Source organism: Pongo abelii, chromosome 13 (genome assembly GCF_028885655.2).
Source record: "Pongo abelii isolate AG06213 chromosome 13, NHGRI_mPonAbe1-v2.0_pri, whole genome shotgun sequence".
Lineage (NCBI taxonomy): Eukaryota > Metazoa > Chordata > Mammalia > Primates > Hominidae > Pongo > Pongo abelii.
In genome coordinates this window covers 64,485,666-64,506,144 of record NC_071998.2, presented here as the reverse complement: position 1 = coordinate 64,506,144, position 20,479 = coordinate 64,485,666, and the positions used below count along the sequence as shown (strand labels likewise).

Sequence of the window (20,479 nt, the reverse complement as noted above, 5' to 3'; positions counted from 1 at the left end):
TGCTGTACAATTTTGTTTTGTAGTTGATGATACCTTACTGTACACTTAAAAATTTGTTAAAACAATCCTTCATATATTAAAGGTAGGCTCTCTTCTTAAATTTATGCTCAAAGGAAAGGACTTGAAATTCTTCACTGGTTGCTTTTTCCTTCTATATATCTTTAGCTTAAAACTGCTATTTCAGTATGCACTTACAGTTTAGACAAAAATGTTGATTCAAGTCTAGAAAAATAATGCAGGATTTGAATGATGTAGCTTGAAATTTTCTTCAACTTTTTTGCAACTGTGACATGTATACAATATATTATTTAAAAACGTTGCATTGTATTCTAACATACTGAAGCCTATTAACATTTAACATGTATTATTAAATCAATGATAGTTTTTACTTTAAACTCAACATTGCTTTTAATTATAAATTCATCTGCTAAAAAGCAATAAACAACTTCAAAACTCTTTTGAGGAAAGAAGGTTGGTGTAAAATAAAAAATCCCAAAAGTAAAAGAAAGTATGTTCCTAAAAAGATAGAGAAAAAAGTTTAAATTATTTAAACTAAAGTGTAATAAATTATGTCTTGATACAGCTAATATATCATCTTGATTTGTCTTGTTTTATAATACTTCTTTAGAACATTCATTGAGTTAATATAAAAGCAAATTATAATTTGTTCAAATTTAATGAATGTACACATTTGCACATCTATATGTACCCACCCACAAATCTTTATTGATAATGACTCATTGATAGTGAGAAAATAACAGCAAAATACTTCTAAGTTGAAAATCTATTTCTACTATTAACAAATTACCCAACCTTGGGAATGTTATTTTCTCTCTTTGTTCTTTGTTTCTTCTTCCAGAAAATATTAGTACATCTATATTACAAATAATTTCAAAATAAAAATAAATATTCACTACCTTTGAAATAGTTTTGAAATATTGTTTATCTATATTCATATCCATATGCCATATGTGTATGCATATAACATATATACATAAATATACTGTATACAAACTTTGACTTTTCTAACTTATTTGTGATTAGGATAATTCTAAAAGTATAATTTATTTAACATTGAAAACAGTTGAATGCAGAGATGAAGAGCAGAAGCTGTAGCCAGGCTTGCTGGTTCTCTCTCTCACTGTCTGTGTCACACTGGACAGTTTCCTTATCTTTCCAACAGATGAAACCATAATATCTACTTCACAGACTTACTGAGAGGACTAAGTGAGGTAATGTACAAAGTGCTTATAACAGTGTCTGGGACATTATAAAACCCAATAAACATTGGCTATTATTATCATCATTATATGAAAAATCTTATTTGGTTCTTGCCACAATATTTGATATATACTGGCAAAAAGATTAATAAACATCATTTCTGTCCACATGGGTTTAAAAATCTTCTGAGGTTATTACATTATAGTAAATGAACAAGCAAACAAATAAATTGTTACAGTTGGGATCAATGTTATACAGGAAATAAATTATATGCTTTAATTTAGAATAATAGGAGAATCTCCCTATCTGCTGTATTCAGGAACAGTCTTTCTAAGATCTAAATGGTGAGGAGCCAGCCATAGGCAAAGAGCAGAGAGAATATTGGAGGAAAAAAAAGTCTTGTGTTTGAGTAAGTAAGATGGAAAACAAGAGAGTGGTTGTCAGAGAATGAGATACTTGGAACGAAAGTTTGGAGGGCTTATAGAGTCAATAATGGATATTATTTAAAGCGAAAGCATAGGAGTACATTGCAGTGGTGGAGTGAAGAAAAATATATTTGGAGATAAGGATTATAAGATGAGAGCGGAAAGAGTGTCAGATGATTTAGAGACACAAATGAAGTCACAGCATGAGCTATGTACAGGCATAGGGAAAGCCCGATAAAGGAAAAGGATTCAGATGATTAGAGAAGGTCAGAATACAATAGGAACTAGAAGCTGTATAGGTAGACACTGTGAGTCTTAGAGAAACAAGGGTTTTTTCAGAAGGAATGGGTGAGAAAAGGCCTGGGGCTGGCACTAGCGAGCAGAGAGGAGCCCTGTCTTCTTCCACAGGCTCTAAGCCAAATGGGGTATTAGAAGTGGTACCTTTTACTTGAGATGGCTCCCGAACAAAATATGTTCTCTAATTTTGAGTTAAGATAACAAAGTGATGTGAATCTTTTCAATACATGGAGATTGAGGATATAAAAGAGTTTGGTGATGACATAGAAGATGCTAGAGGCAAAGTAATAGAATGTCTCGCAAGGCAAGCATGGCAGATTGTCATATGGTGAGCCACAGTGAATCATGTCCTTATATAATCCCCTCTTCCTAAGTGCAAGTGGAAACTGTTATTTGCTTCTAACAGTAAAATATGGTTAAGGTGATGGGATGTCACTCCCATGCCTATGTTACATTGTTACATATGCTGTAATTTAGAATAATAGGAGGATCTCCCTCTCTGCTGTATTCAGGAACAGTTTTTCTGAGTAAGATCTAAATGGTGAGGAGCCAGCCAGTCTATAAGAAGACTCTGTCTCGGCAAACTGCAATGAGAGATTCAGTGGCTGGTCTTGAAGGAGCAGACAGCCATGTTGTAAACTGCCTACAGAAAGGATCACACGACAGGGAATTGTGGGTGACTTGTAGGACCTGAGGGCAGCCTCCAGCAACCAGCCAGAAAGAATCCAAAGCCCTAAGGCATACATCTAATGACAAGGAAATTAATGTTGTTAATGTCCCAAATGAACTTGGATTTTTCCCTAGGTGAGTCTCTAGATAAGAACTCAACCTGGCTGACATCCCGATTGCAGCCTGGTGAGAACCAGAGCAGAGAATCCAAAAAAAAACTGCCCAGACATTTGTCCCGCAGAAACTGTGGAATAATAAATGTTTTTGTTTTAAGTCACTAGATTTGTGATTGTTTATACAGCAACAGAAAATTAATAAAACAAGAAAGAGAAGGGGAATTGGATCAGACCAGAGAAGGTACATACCCTATTGGAATGAAACAGAGTAAGCATAAACTCTTGACCAAACCTGAGTTTTGGTTGAATTAATTCCAACAGTTTCTTAGAGGAGAGTGGACACTTGTTTGTAGGATTGTGATCATATATATTGAGCTCAAAGGAATGGTGACTTTAGTGAGGTTGTTCTTGGGTTGAGTTAGCTATCCCTTCACGCTAGAAAAGATGCTATGGTTGCTTTAATTCTTCAAAGGCTGATTTTATCTGAGATCTGAGATAGCCTTGTAGAAGAAGGTGAACAGATCACAGAGCAGATCTAAGATCTCATAGTAGAATCGTTATTCTAATTTTAAACACAGTGAAACAGATCTTATCAAAGCTCACGTTACTAGTAAGATGCAGACCTTGGATTTGAACCTCAGCCCTGTGACAAGAGATTTTATGTACTTAACTGCTCTGTGATAAGCATCAGCAATGAGTGGTGGATACTGGACTGGATCAAATGGGTGTTAGGTGTAGAGTACTATAAAGTAGAATCAGCTTCACCAAGATATGGGCTTATTTCCAGCATACAGATAAAGAAGAGAGGGAAGAGCAATGCACAATGTGTGAAAGAAACAAATTTGTAAGTCCAACCAGAGGAAGAATGTTTCACATATACTGAGCTTGGATTCAGCTATAGGAGCCATTTGAAGTTTAAGGTATCTACAGCAAATGGGAACTAGGATAAGGATAAGTAGAAGGAAAAGAAGCTGAAGAGAAATAAAAGAAACAAGGGCTAAAAAAGGAAAAGGAAGAAGAGTAGTACATTTATAATTTGGAATGGATAAAAGAAGGGAGGAAGAAACCCAGTGGAAAAATAGTTAAGAAAAAATGTTTTAAAAAATATTTGGCTATTCCATAACAACCTTAAGAAGACAAAAGAACAGCTAATAATTAAGAACTATAGAATTTGAAATTTCTTACATGAGGGCAAGCTGTTTCGCAATGACATTATGTTGTAGGACTCCTGATTGAGGTGAAAAAATAAATCAAAAGGATATATTTGGGTTTATTCAAATATCAGGAGTTAGGGATCTCAAGCTGGGTTTCAGGTCAGCAGAAAGACTGGCATCATTTGGTGATTACATACGAAGGCAAAAAAAAAAAAAAACTGCTTGAAAAACTTGGAGATACTTCTGCTTCACAGGCTAAATTGTCTGTAAATTTTATCCAGGAATGGCCTGGTTCTGAAAGATGCTGTTGTGAGTTTATAGTACCATGAATAGACTTATTGGGTTTTAAAAGATAGTAATAAACAAGAGAGACACCCAAGGGAAAAGAGAATCTAAAACTACTCACAGAAGTTTTTCATTTATGGTCAGATAAAGTTATGATTGAAATCTGAGACACTCAAAAGGATCTGGGGTATTCCATTAGAAAATTTAAGAAATAATATATATATATATGTCATCGGGAGTAGTGTTATGGATTTGAAGAGATAAGATAAAAAAATAAATTTTAACTTGACAAGATATCTCACTTTTAGGAATCTATTCTACATAAAGAAAATAATGTATTTACTTATTGAGAACCTTACACACTTAAAAGCATTCAACAGATTTTTAAAAAATTTATTCGTGTATTTATTCATTTATTCACAATTTAAAATTTATTGTTTTTAATGCTTCCTGGTGGATTCAGTTGCCCAAGGAATGAATAGACTTAATATTTTGCTGAGGTATACAGTTTAACCATATGCACTGCCAGGCTGCTGTGTGGAGACTTACAGGCTAGGCAGCAAATACTCCTATTTGGCTGCCCATTAAGTGTACACTTTAAAATGACTTAGCTGTTGGTTATTATTCTTGCCACTATAACGCTTCAATTTTTGAGATAAAATTCCATTTCCTTATATATATTGGCTTTAGAAAAACAAAAAGTCAACTTCTAGTGTAAAGGGAGGATTCATAGACTTGTGCAATCCAATAGGTCTTTTGACATAGGCCTTGAGAAAATGATGAGTTTACTGAAAAAAGGCACTGCAGTGTTTCTAAGAGAAGTAGCTACTCAATTATCTGAGCATAGGAAAATGCTCCATTCAACATGTTCAGAGAAGTCAGAGAGAGCTTCACTTTGGAGCTAACATGTTGAGCTGAGATGTGACGGTTGAGTACATTAGAGAGCTGTCTCCTTTTCCTGAAATGCATTCTTGCCCTGTCTCTCTTCATGTGTGATAGTCTAGGCTGGCACAGACATAGTGGTGATTGAAACTTATGGGAAATCATGAGACATTTCAGGTCAGGTGCACTGGCTCATCCCTTTAATCCCAGCATTTTGGGAGGCAGAGGCTGGAGCATCTCTTGAGCCCGGGAGTTCAAGACCAGCTTGCGCACACACTGAGATACCATCTCTACAATAAATAAACAAATAAATAAATAAATAAATAAATAAATAAATAAATAAATAGGTGTGGTGGTGGGCACTTGTAGTCCCAGCTGCTTGAGAGGCTGTGGCCAGAGGATTCTTTGAGCCTAGGAGTTTGAGACTGTCATGAGCCATGATTGTGTCACTGCACTCCAGCCCAGGAAGCAGAACGAGACCCTGTCTTTTAAGGAATAAAAAGGTATCTCAGAGGTGAAAATGAAAGGTTTTGATGATTGGGGCAGTTGAAAATGAAAAAGTCTAGGATAACACTGCAGTTTTAAGGTTGAACAATTAGTTCAATAGCGATATAGGAGGCAAAGGCATGGGGAACACAGGAGGGAAGCCAATTGGATGGAAGGCCAATACATTCAAAATGAAGATCATGCTAATACTTACCTCATAGATCTGTTATGAGCATTAAATGAGTTAATAAATATGAAGCGTATAGAACAATGCCTGTACATTGTCATCATTTAATAAACATTAACAAATATTATTAAGAGGAATAGTAAGTAAACTTTTATATAACAAATTGATAGATGGTCATAATAAAAAGTTATTCACAATAAAAAATGTATAAAATGACAAAAAAAGCATACTATTTAACTGAGTAGTCACATATTATATAAAATATTGAGTTGAAAATGATTAGGCTGGTGGAACTAAGAGAAATTTGTTTTTATGTTAAAATGTTTGTCTAGACATAATAGAAGTTGACTGTTTCTATAACTTTTGAGGTGAAAATGGGGCATTATATGCAAATTGCTCATAACCATGTTATAATAAAAGGGATGCTAAATTAGAGAAAAAAGAGGCAAAAATTGAGTTTGTAATCTCAGTTCAATAAAATTTCCTGTGACTGTAGGAGTAGAATACAGGAAGATATGGTTTTACAGAGATGGTGATAGGGACAGGATGAAAGAAAGGAGAAAAGCTGGAAAGGCAGTGGCCACAGGGGAAGGATATTGGAAACACACACAGGAAACAAGGCTTTGAGCTGGGTGTGGTGGCTCATGCCTGTAATCCCAGCACTGTGGAAGGGTGAGGTGGGAGAATTGCTCGAGGCCTGGGCAGTATAGAGAAGTTCAAAACCAGCCTGGGCAATATAGAGAGACCCTGTCTCTATGAAAAACAACAAAAAAAACAAATTAGCCGGATGTGTTGGTTTGCATCTGTAGTCCCAGTTACTTGGGAGCTGAGGTAGGCAGATTGCTTGAACTCAGCAGGTCAAGGCTGCATTGAGCTATGATTGTGCTATTACATTCCATCCAGCCTGGGTAACAGAAAGACCCTGTCTCAAAAAACAAAAGAAAAAAAAAAAAGAGAGAAAGAAAAGAAAAAGAAAACAAGGCTTTGGCTTGAGAAAGTAAAAGAGAAAGGAAACTTTAAAACTAATAGGAAAAATTGGATAAAGATCTCTAAATACCAAATGAAGAAGGAAAAGTGGAAATGGGATCAATACAGAATCTTTTATGAAAGGAACAAGAGAAGGAAATAGGTTATGATAATGTCAGTGAAATCATTGAAATCACACAAATATCTGGGCAACATATTGTGAAATCAAAACTTTTAAAGAATACATCGGGAAGAAAGGTTTTTACCTATGGTACACTCCGAAAAATGAAGTTAGATATATTTTAGCATAACAAATTTAGTTTCAGATATTAGGGAAATATTTATTGCAAGATGTAGGACTAAGATTGGGGATGTCACATCAGTCAACAACTGACAAGAGCCACGTGAGGATAATATTTATATTAATATATATATATAAGACATCTGAAACACTTGAGTATATTGGAATGGATAAGATTATAGATAAGTATTTGGAAAGGGTGAAAAATGAAATTTATAACAATCTTAAAAAATGCAAAAAAGGAATGTAAAAAATACAACCATTTAAATTGATGGTGACATTTTGCATATAACATGAAGGATAATATTAGAATTTCAGCATTCACAGAAAACGTGCAAGAAATAAATATTGTAACTAAAACTTATCCTTGAAACCAAATATTTAAATTGGCATATAGAAATGGAGATACAAAACCACTTATTTAAATGTATATATTAACAGTTTTGAGTATTTAACGAAAAGGGATAGACATACCTCGGCTAATTAAATAAAAGTGAACAGGCAACTTACAGAATAGAAGAAATTTTTTGCAATCTACCCATCTGACAAGGGGCTAATATCCAGTATCTACAAAGAACTCAAAGAAATTTACAAGAATAAAACAAACAACTCCATCAAAAAGTGGGTAAAGGATATGAACAGACACTTCTCAAAAGAAGACATTTATGCAGCCAACAGACACATGAAAAAATGCTCATCATCACTGGTCATCAGAGAAATGAAAATCAAAACCACAATGAGATACCATCTCACGTCAATTAAAATGGTGATCATTAAAAAGTCAGGAAACAACAAATGCTGGAGAGGATGTGGAGAAATAGGAACACTTTTACACGGTTGGTGGGAGTGTAAATTAGTTCCACCATTGTGGAAGACAGTGTGGCGATTCCTCAAAGATCTAGAACTAGAAATACCATTCAACCCAGCAATCCCATTACTGAGTATATATCCAAAGGATTATAAGTCAAGCTACTATAAAAACACATGAACGTGTATGTTTATTGCGGTACTATTCACAATAGCAAAGACTTGGAACCAACCCAAATGTCCATCAATGATAGACTGGATTAAGAAAATGTGGTACATATATACCATGGAATACTATGCAGCCATAAAAAAGGGCGAGTTCATGTCACTTGCAGGAACATGGATGAAGCAGGAAACCATGGATGAAGCTGAGAAATCATTCTCAGCAAACTATCACAAAGACAGAAAACCAAACACTGCATGTTCTTATGCATAGGTGGGAATTGAACAATAACACTTGGACACAGGGCGGGGAACATCACACACCGGGGCCTGTCAGAAGGAGGGGGAATGGGGGAGGGATAGCATTAGGAGAAATACCTAATGTAAATGACGAGTTGATGGATGCCGCACACCAACAATGGCACATGTATACCTATGTATCAAACCTGCACACTGTGAACATGTACTCTAGAACTTAAAGTGTAATTTTTAAAAAGTGCAAATAAAGACCACTTTTACGGCTCCTTTGGATGATTTTATGATGTTACATGAAAAGAATCACTCCCAAAGCGGGCAATTTGGTAGCTGTAAAAGGAGTATGAGTAAATCCCAGTGAGAATAGAAATAAATAGCATATATAGTGGGGATGGTCGAGGATATGGGAGCCTGCACCTTTCCAAGAGAAGGGTGAGGATTCATTAACAATGAACAATGGAAGCCTCTCATAGAAAATTTGAAAGATTTAAAGATCAAATTAAAAATTCCCAGCTGCAAAAGTGTTTATAGGTTGCTTAAAGTAAAATAAGATAAGCAATGGTGGATAATAGTAAACCATAGAAAATTTAATCCTTTTATGTCTTAGAAAGAGAATGGATGATTATTAGGTATTATGGGTAGGGGCAGAAATATCAAGAACAAATCCAAGTATTGCCAACTTAACACATAGAGGATTTACGAGTAACAAGTAATGGATGTAGACAAGATAAACAAAGAGATTTAAGATGGATTAGAAGGAGAGAATGCAGATAAGTTGTTTGCAGAACTATCTTAACAGCAAGCTATATCTATATATATAATATGTGTGTATTTATATATATACGTGAGTATGTGTGTATGTGTATTTTTGTGTGTGTATGAATGATAAGATTCCAAGAAATTTAATAGCGAGTGATTTAAGGGCAGGCACCAAAGTTCAATAAATGATTTATGGTCTCCTTTGTCTAGTCCCTGCAGAAGGCCAGTGCTTTGTGGCTGAAAGCTCTACTGCTGCACTTTTCAAGACTTCTGGGGTCCAACCTAGTGTCCTTTGACTGTTGATTTCAAAAGCATGGGAGAGAAAGCAAAACAATCACCACCATGAGACGGAGAAGATTAACAATTATATGTTTAAAAAGTAAATAGAATAAATATTAGAAACTAAATATTAGAAACTGGAGGCCACTGATGTCATTAACACCAACTGCAAAATTTTTAAAGAAATTTTCTACAAGGACTGGTGAAAAATAGCGTATGGCACAGTACTCCAGCCAGAGCACAAGACTACCAAAACATAGAATTTAGCTGCCTTAATTTTGGCAAACAAGACAAATCACACAATATGTTTAGGGAAGAGAGGAACCATTCTTTGCGGACTAAAGAAAAGGCTTCTATTCAGACAAATCATGATTTTCTCTTTTCAAGTTGTTGGTTTCCAGAAAAGGTCTAGGAATAAATGAGAATAAAATGACTGCATCTTCATTCTGACTCAAGTAGTGACAAGGAAATTAAACTATAAAAGGTCACATAGCCTGTTACTAGATAAAAAGAAAATAGTTACCACATTTGACTGAAGTAAAGATGAAAAAACCTAAAAGCAGTAATCCATAAGTTGACTTTAGTCACTTATTAACATTGTCTATCTGTAAATAATAAATTAAATGAAATATATGTCAGATAAATTAACAATATCCACTCAAAAGAATATCCACTCAAACAATATCCACTCAAAAGTAAAAATAAAGTCTATTAGAGGTAGAGATATGTAGCAGAAAAAGAAGTATGTATACCAGTGAACTTTTTTTGGAGAAGAATCTACAAAATGAAATGAAAGTGAAGAAATAAATAAAAATGAACATGTCTGGAGATTTGTAATTTTAGAAATACTGCACATACCTTTTCAAGTAACTTTTTGGTGATTTTTTTCCCCATCTTTTAGTTATGTAGGATTCACATCAACAATATGCACTGCCCTGAAGATGATAAACTCACTGACCTTAATGAAGACTCTAAGCTTAGAAGGGGGCTCATATGTTACACATTATCACAGAATATTTTTGTGATTTATTGTACTTTATATTATTTTTATGATTTTACCTTAAAAAGCAGATGAATGTAATAAAAAAGAGGTCAAACTTAAAAATTCCATATGTTAACTGAATGCTTAGATAAGAGTCATTCACTGAATAGATATTTATTCAATACCTGCTGAAGGCTAGTTACTGTGCCAGATAATGGGACAAAATGTTGTCATGGTAAGGATTTGTATATGATTTGTTCACCACCATCTTCCCATTAAAACAAGACCTAGTGCATAGCAGATGCTTAATAAATATTCACTGAATAAGTGAATGGCACTAATAGGTTAGTTTTCAAAGTGTGCAATTTAAGAAGCATGGCAATAAGTAGTATGATATGGGATATATAGCGTGTTCTGAAACACCTAGAAGGGTGCCTAACTTGTTCGAAAACTAATGAAGATTTTCAAGGATCAAATAATTTTAAAGAGAGACAAATAACAGTTGAAGTTACATGTATCTGTATGTGTGAGTGTGGGTGGGGTTGGGTGAGAAGGGTGAAGAGGACTACTTAGATGAAGCCTACACGAAGACCTCGAGGAAACACCAAAACATCCTAGGACCTGAAAGGAGCTCCACATAGCTGAAAACTGAGTGTGAACGAGACCATAGCAAAGGGTTAAACTTGAAAGGTAGGATTTCCTTTTATGTCATATGAAGGAGATAGAATTTTATGGTAATAGAAATATAAAGTCATTGAAGATTTTAAGCAGGAGTGTGACACACGCATTTGTGTTTTAGAAAACACCACCTTGACATCTTGTTCTGGTAGGATGGTGAAATAAATATTGTAACATCTTTCTCACTACAAATATGTTAAAATTTTGAGTAGAAACTCACAAAAATTATTTGTAATGTGCAATAACATTCTTTTTTGCCAGAAAGAGAGAAAACGTCAGGAGAAACAGGGACTATGCTTTAGAGACAGAAACACGTGAACTGATGGTACAGACATCTAGAGAAGGTCAGGGAGATATTTTGTTTCTCCTGATATCACAAGAATTCTATTTAATTTTGCACTTGGTCAGGGAGTGAGGTTCTGGGACTACAAGAGGTGAAGACATAGAAGTGGAAAGTAAATATAAAACCAGAAATTTTAAAAAGCCATACTCACAAATACTGGTTGAACAAGAAAAATTCCACATTCTGGTACAGGGAGATGACAGTGAAGCTTGTCTCCATCTGATGTGAGGTAGAAAAAATTAAAAATTAAAAATTTAAGTCCCCAATTCTGTTATTTCTCTTGATGTGAGGTCCAAACTTACACTACTTGTATGATTCAGGCAATACCAAAACAAAAAATTAACATGAAACTTAGTTTCAAGGTTGTAATTCACTTAGGTTCTGTCAGAGCAAACACGAAATTCATCTAAGAAGATATGCTTACAACCCATGGCCCACATGATATATTTGAACTCATAATGTTAAGGAATCTTTGGGGTGTTGCTTTTCTGGCTGGAAACCTCTGTGGCTGGTGGTGCCTTTGCCTGAGTTCTTGTCCTGTGTCCAAGAAGAATGAGGTACACAGACAAGTGGAGAGTAAGAAAGATGTAGAGGAGCTTTATTGAGTATTAGAACAACTCAGAGTAGACCCAGGGTGGGTAGCTCCTCTCTGTAGGGAGGTCGAGTGTTCAGCTCTTAACAGAGAGGAGGCCCTGGAGTGGGTGGCTCCTGTCTGCAGGCAGGTTGTCCTGGCAAGTGTTCAGCTCTTAGCAGAAAGGGTAGCTCCTCTCTGCAGCTGGTTGTCTTGTCAACAATACCTAAATTTAAAAAATACTCAAAAGTATAGTCCATCATAAGCAACATTCAGGAAGGAAAAAAGAAGAGATTTCAATCTGGAGAACTTAATAGGACAATGTGAAAAGAGACTATAAAACAAATATGTTTAAAATGATACTTGAACTCCAATGGGAAAATACTTTATTACAAAAGAATTGGCGTGTATAGGTAATTCACATATAACCTTTAGAATTTAAAAATATAGTAACTGAAATTAACAATACAATGTGCCACATGGAAGTTTAGATGCAGATCAAGAGAGCATGAATAAACAGAAATATGAGACATGGGGAAATTATTAAGAATGCAGTATAGGTACAAGGACATGGAAATTACAAAATAGTGGTTAAAAGAAATAATACTAGCTGGGCATGGTGGCTCACGCCTGTAATCCTAGCACTTTGAGAGGCTGAGGCAGGTGGATTGCTGGAGCTCAGGAGTTTGAGACCAGCCTGGGCAATATGGTGAAACCCTGTCTTTACTAAAACAGAAAAAAATTAGCTGGGCATGGTAGTGTGCCTGTAGTCCCAGCTACTTGGGAGGCTGAGGCAGGAGAATCACTTGAACCTGCAAGATGGAGGTTGCAGTGAGTCAAGATTGTGCCACTGCACTCCAGCCTGGGTGACAGAGCAAGACCCAGTCTCAAAAAAAAAAAAAAAAAAAAAAAAGAAAGAAAGAAAGAGAGACAGAAAGGTCCAACATGCATATAATAGGATCAGTAATAAATAGATAAAATGCATGTAGTGACAATGGCTGAAATTTTATCATAGCATATGAAGGGCTCAAAAATTTTATTTTTAAAAAATACAAGTAGTTGAGAGAAAAAAGAAAAATGATTTTACAGCTAGGTACATCATAATAAAATTGCAGACCTCTAAAGATAGAAATAAATTATTAAAATCTTCTAACAAGCAAAGACAGATTACCTAGAATGAAAGAATGCCTGAAAATAACCTTCTCAAAAGCAAAAATGGGGATTATATGACAATGGATTATCTTCATAGCATTGAGAGAAATACTATCAAACTAAAACTGTATGCTTATCTAAAAATAATCCACCTCAAGTGAAGACAACATAAATATGTTTCCATACAAGACTGATAAAATTTTCCACTGAAAAATCTTAATGGGAAGAAAAAGTTTGTTTTTCAGGAAAAAGTAAGCTAAACTCAAACAGATTAACATGCAAGAATAAATGCTAAATATGTAGACAAATCACACAAATTAATTGTGATATAAAGTAATTCTGGTAAGATACCATTATTAACAATAATAAGTATTATAAGTTAGAAATAAAGATGTAATTTAAGACAACTTAACTATGTACATTGAGGGTGACTGAGTTTTATTTAGGAAGAATATAAAGAAAATAAATATTTAAGATTTTCTTTTGTGAAATCTTTTGCTAAGATTTTAAGGGAAATATCTCAACATACAGAAACGTTATAGATAACCTTAAACATAGTACACAAAGGAAAGAGAAAAATAAGAAAAACTTTATAAAACCAGTAGAAGGCAAGAAAGAAAAAAAATGCCAAAGAAAATGCATCACAATGAGCAGGCCCAAAATAAGAAGACAAGAATAAAATCAAATATTAGTAATCACAATATTTTAAAGAATAAATTTGTCAATGAATAAAGAGACTATTCTAATGTTTAAAAAATAAAGCAATAGCACCCAGCTAGATGCTTTTATTATGCACACATGTAAAAGACCACAAGATAGGTGGAAAAATAGTAGAAAAAGACAAAGCAACTGAGGTTTTGAGGGTTTACTTTATCTGTGATTCTTTCACTTTCCATGTCCCCCTGAATTTCCAGATGGTCTCTTCCCCCTCATGCCAATAAGGCTTCCATTCTCTGCTAACTAAGCTATACATAGTTTGGGGAGACAATTACAAGCATAACAAACTTGCAAATCTTACCCAGAGAAGTTCCTTTTTCAGGGGTACATTCTCCCAACCCCATTATCCCTCATTTTTTATTCTTTTTTTGTAGGCTCCCAGAAATTTATGATGTTTATACATCAGCCAGTAGTTTTGGGGGAAAATACACTCAGGATTGCGATCACAGCCCTTTTATGACCATCTCACTTTTTGATTTTCCTCTTTATACTTCTAACTTCTCTGTTGCTCTACATTCTGATATCTGCCACCTAAAGCCATTACAGTTCTCCAGTTCCACAACTACTGGGCAAAGGGTATTCGGCCAAAAAAGAAAACCAAAATCTTTCAGTGGTTACCCATGTAGTAGGGTCTTTAAAGAGTAAACTCTACTTCAGTTTTTGCCTTCATTTAGTGTTTTTTATTACTTTCAAATTATTTTTATAATATTTTGGATCCGTATTATAATTATTTTTTATAGAAGGAATCAACCAAACTCTTCACACAAGGATTTTCAGAACTTCCACCCATTTTGTTTTTGTGTAGTTCTAGATTCTTTAAAATAAATATATATTTTAAAAATAAATATATATCAAGTGTCAGTCTTCAAAGTCCCAAATTTAGGCATTGGTTTTTGTTGTGAGATATTTTCAAAGATTCATTCACAGAATAGTGTCTAGTCATACAGTACAATAACAGCTTTATTATCAACAAAAATATTTTTTGATGTCTAAGTCTACATTATTTGAAACAGAAGTGTCTGGTTAGAAATTACATGCAATATTCTTAGTGGGATAATGTGCTGTTGAAATGAGAATGCATATAAAAATATAAAAGTTAAAATTTTCAATTTAACCTTATTGGATTTATACTGCTAACTGTTTTCAAAATACAAGAGTCCTATCTAGGTAAACGGTGGTGGGTGAGTAGATAGATGGAGAAATTCTTAACAAATTTTGTTTTGGCAGTGGTAAACTAATTGTATTTTCTTTTTGAATTTTAAAATGCTGACCACATTGCTGTAAGCTGTCATAATACATTTATTATTGGGTACTAATGGATAAAACTACGTATTTCATTGATGAAAGTAAGTCATTTATTTTTCAGATCGTCCATATGTTTCAATATCTAGGAGTTGAAAGTAACTCTTTTTGAATTTCTACCAAAAGATGTTTCCATTTAAAACCACAAATAATTTAGAGTACATGTACGTGTAGTGGAGTCACACTTTTTCTAGAATTCAGACTTATAATAATAACAACTAATGAGTTATAGCGACAACATGGATGCAAAATTTTATGGTTAATCTTGTTAATTATGCTTTTTATAATGCTAGGTCTAATACATATAAATTAAATGATAAGATTTATTATAAGAAAACACAGCTTTATGTCCTGCCTGGAACATAAAGCTTTGAAGTTTCTAGTTTCATTTTTCTCTAATTATAGTAAATGATAAAACAAACATTTACATGCATAAATTGTGCAAACACTATGTTTCAAATTTAGGGCCCAATGAGTAAAGGTTGATAAGGTCACATTAAACCCATGCATGCTAATAATTTATGTTATTTTGCCTGCCAAATATAATTGCTATCTCAAAATAGCACAATTGACTTGATACTATGGAGTAATACATTTAGCAGTACCATATGAATGCAACGAGATTAGACCGAAAATTTCAATTTTTTTATTTTTATGTTCATTCTCATTTCAACAGCATATTAACCCACTAAGAATTTCACATGTATATTTCTAACAGACACTTTCTTTTAAAATAATGTAGACTTAAACATAAAAGAATTTATGTTGATAATAAAGCTGTTACTGTACTGTATGACTAGAAATTCTTTTATTATTTTATACCTATTTTATTCCTTCAAATGAATTATAGCAGAACAAAAAGTAATATGTGCTCACTTGCTTACTTTCATATTACTAGTGAAAAACATTATCATGATATTCATCTCTACTCAAAATATATTGAAACGTACATTCTTATTTTGATATATTTTTGCATCCAATGAATATCGAAATAAATGATCCGTAAAATCTTGAAAATAGTATGTAGACATGATAAATTTTAGTGTGCCCGGTACACTTTTTGAATGGATGCCCCCTAATTATATACTATTTATAAACTGTACTGTATTTAGGGAACTAAGGGGCATTGAAGACCTATTTATTTCCCTTAAAATTCATCATTGATTTTTATCATAAACATATAAGATTTTCATGTGATCTGATGAATTTTTTTTTTTTGTGGAGGGACGGAGTTTCGCTCTTGTTGCCCAGGCTGGAGTGCAATGGCGTAATCTCAGCTCACCACAATGTCTGCCTCCTGGGTTCGAGCGATTCTCCTGCCTCAGCCTCAGCTGGGATTACAGGCATGTGCCACCACGCCCAGCTAATTTTGTATTTTTAGTAGAAATGGGTTTCTCTATGTTGGTCAAGCTGGCCTCGAACTCCTGACATTGAAAAATGAAACATTGAAAACAAAATACTTCCTTGATCTTTATTTAATAGAAATGTAAACATGCACCAATAAGAAATAGTAAAAGAAACTGTCTTTTATTCAATTTCCAGTGTCTAGAGGCCCAATTTTTCTGGAAATATATGTGAAGTACTACGTGTCTTACCTTGTAAAATTAATTAATATACCTCAAAACTTAACGGCAAACAATATATAAAAATTTGTCTCCTTAAATATTCAGGATTACAGCATAGGTTAAGAATGAAGTCTTGTGTTATCAATATATTATTCCAGACATACTTTGACTTTCTGCTAAATTATGTTCATAGGTACCTCTCAAGTAACATGAAATGCAAATTTATTCTTTAATTCAGTCCATCTTTATATTTCAGGGAATTAGTATTTACTCCCCATGGTGGGGGGGACCTTTAAAAAGAACTCTTCTTTAATTTAAGTCCTTGCATCAATATGTACTGGTAGTGTCACCAATTTTTAAAAAGTTCTCAAATTTAAGTAATTCAGGATAAAATACAATTTTGATTAATCTGGGTAAAATCCCCATGAAGTAGATAGAAACAGAGTAGATGCTAAGCTTGGTATAGAATTCAGAATGAGCCAGGAAATGATGCAATTTAATTGGTATTACTCATTATAAGATTGACATCCCCAAATATAAAATAATTCTAATATCTTACAATCCTATAATAATAATGTCATCCATACCTACTGGGGGAGATTGGTTCCAGAATCCCTGTGGTAACCAAAATCTGGGTGTATCCAAGTCCCAAGGTCTGCAGCACAGAACCATGGATATGAAAAGTCAGCCCTGGTATTTGTGGGGTTTCACATCCTGCCAATACAGTATTTTCTATCCGTATTTGGTTGTACATGCATAACCCACCCTCAGGGAGGGCTAACTATAATATCTTATTTTTAAAAAAAATCCTAGTATAAGCTGTGTTGGCAGTTCAAAACCTTGTTCAAGAGTCAACTGTACTTACCAATTCTTGAACCAGAAAAATAATTGGCCCAGAGATACTATAAATGAAGCATGCTGGAGCCTTCCATCTATCTCCTGGGATGGTCACCTGCAGACTAGCATCAGCATGCATCACTGCAAAGCTCCATCTCAAGAATAGGGTTTCACTTGCCTCTGCTCTGCTTACTATCTTTCCTATATGAAATCCCATCAGACATGTGTATTCATTCTCTGTTTCCCTCAGCATCCTACCTCAGGGGATGGGAGGTGTATGAGCACGCTCCTAGCTCCTCACTGCAAATTCAGACCTTGACTTCCTTCCGTTTCCTTTGGTACACACTCATGGAGCTGGAAAAGCCCAACAGCAGCAAAACCACTGAGAGTGGTACTAGGAGGGAAGAGTGGCTGAGGCTGTTAAATATTTCATTAGTAGAACCACATTTCTTCAAATCACTAAAGTTAGTGACAGTCATGGCCTTCTGTAATATAAATGTGTACACTTCATTTTGTTTTGTACAGACTATTTTTGGAAATAAAACAATCCCGATTCTGTTTTGAAGAAGAAATCAGAAGAAGAAAACAAACATGATGCCTCAGAACTATTTTCATTCTCTTCTCTTTTTAGTGACACCTGCTTTGACCCTGTCAACATTGTAACTAAAATGATGTGTTAGATGCCAAGAAATTAGTTAATACAATGTATTTCAAAAAGTAGTATTGATCAATACCAATGACAGAAATATACTTGCTTAAGTCAGGCATTAGAAACCTGGAAGCAAGTGGAATACCAGTGAGATGAGAGGCTGTAGAAAAAGAAACACAGCAATTACTGGACACTCGCACTATGTTCAGCATCTCCTCTGGAGCATGGGGATCTTAGAATCTTAAATGTTTCCAAGGAAAATGGGAAGATAATGACCCAATTTCATTGGTTTCAAACTAATATTTTATCAATTCACTTTGGGTTCCATTGCTTACAAAACTTTCAGACAGATTTGACTTCCTCAGACATAAAATATTAACTCTGTAAAAGCAGACAAATTACTTAATGCACTTTCATTTTTAAGCAGCTTGGAAGAACATCCTAGGAAAACACCACCCCCTCCCACTCCATCCACACAACATCAGCAGGAGGTTTGCTCATTTGGGCTAAAGTCCATTTGCACAAACTCTTTTGTTTCTTAAGGTATTAGGAATGAATGTTTTACTTCTAAGAGCTTTACCTAAACAGTTTCAGAATGAGTGTATGTGGTTATCAACCTAATATTCTTTAAGGAAGGATCATGGGCTGGTCATGCTGGCAAAGCCAGGGGCTGTGCTTTACACAGAAAAACTGTAAAGACTACCTCGACATAAATTTTTTTTTGTTGTGAATTGTATCATCAGATATGTAATTGGCTTAAAAGATTCTTCCTAAGGGGTGGTGATGATGGTGGCAAAATCAATGTTTAGTAATGAAAACAGTCTTTCATGCATATGAATGAGATACACACTTTCAAAATACCATAAAAGCATGATCTCATTCTTAGAAGAAGTTGAGATGTGATGTTTAGGAGCTAAACCACACTTAATGTCAGAAAAAAGAAGCACCAAAAATTAAATGCTTCATTTTTTTTCTCAAGGAATAAATATAGCACACATATATACATACACACAGATACATACAAATTACGGATAGATCTATATCTTTCTACATCTCATCACACACACATATAAAGCCTGAGTCATTTTGATTGTAAAACAAAGATTGTTATTGAAAAAAATGTAATAATTCTTTTATTCTATCAGGTGACTTAGCTGGGGATGTTCTAAATTTTGGCATTGTTCTTGATATTTGGCTAAAGTCTATTTTTGGGTCTTGTTTTTGGCCTTAGCCACTTGAAGTCTCTATAGTCTACTGCTTTTTTCAACATTACTTCTGATCTCTATGGACTAGTGAGTATCGAATAATAATAAAATTAGATAAGTTATCATCATACTTAATCATGCAACTCCTTCAGTAATAAAAACATGAAGGTCATTAGATTTAGTGCTAATACTAGAATACTCACTTTCTTTTTTTTGTTGTTATTCTTTTTTTATTTTATTATTATTATTATACTTTAGGTTTTATGGTACATGTGCGCAATGTGCAGGTAAATTACATATGTATACATGTGCCATGCTGGTGCGCTGCACCCACTAACTCGTCATCTAGCATTAGGTATATCTCCCAATGCTATCCCTCCCCCCTCCCCCCACCCCACAACAGTCCCCAAAGTGTGATGTTCCCCTTCCTGTGTCCATGTGTTCTCATTGTTCAATTCCCACCTACGACTGAGAATATGCGGTGTTTGTTTTTTTGTTCTTGCGATAGTTTACTGAGAATGATGATTTCCAATTTCATCCATGTCCCTACAAAGGACATGAACTCATCATTTTTTATGGCTGCATAGTATTCCATGGTGTATATGTGCCACATTTTCTTAATCCAGTCTATCATCGTTGGACATTTGGGTTGGTTCCAAGTCTTTGCTATTGTGAATAATGCCGCAATAAACATACGTGTGCATGTGTCTTTATAGCAGCATGATTTATAGTCCTTTGGGTATATATCCAGTAATGGGATGGCTGGGTGGAATGGAATTTCTAGTACTAGATCCCTGAGGAATTGCCACACTGACTTCCACAAGGGTTGAACTAGTTCACAGTCCCACCAACAGTGTAAAAGTGTTCCTATTTCTCCACATCCTCTCCAGCACCTGTTGTTTCCTGACTTTTTAATGATTGCCATTCTAACTGGTGTGAGATGGTATCTCATTGTGGTTTTGATTTGCATTTCTCTGATGGCCAGTGATGGTGAGCATTTTTTCATGTGTTTTTTGGCTGCATAAATGTCTTCTTTTGAGAAGTGTCTGTTCATGTCCTTCGCCCACTTTTTGATGGGTTTGTTTTTTTCTTGTAAATTTGTTGGAGTTCATTGTAGATTCTGGATATTAGCCCTTTGTCAGATGAGTAGGTTGCAAAAATTTTCTCCCATTGTGTAGGTTGCCTGTTCACTCTGATGGTAGTTTCCTTTGCTGTGCAGAATCTCTT

General features: G+C 34.6%; 1 long non-coding RNA gene across 1 annotated transcript in view; it reads right to left on the bottom strand.

Annotated features, from left to right (window-relative positions):
- Nucleotides 1-20,479, bottom strand: part of LOC129047872 (uncharacterized) — a 184,043-nt gene that overhangs the window by 31,389 nt on the left and 132,175 nt on the right. Inside the window, exons 5-6 of the long non-coding RNA XR_008509726.2 lie at nucleotides 11,406-11,473; nucleotides 196-283 (exon numbers count right to left, since the gene is read on the bottom strand). This is a non-coding gene — a long non-coding RNA (uncharacterized LOC129047872). The remainder of the gene's footprint in view (nucleotides 1-195; nucleotides 284-11,405; nucleotides 11,474-20,479) is intronic.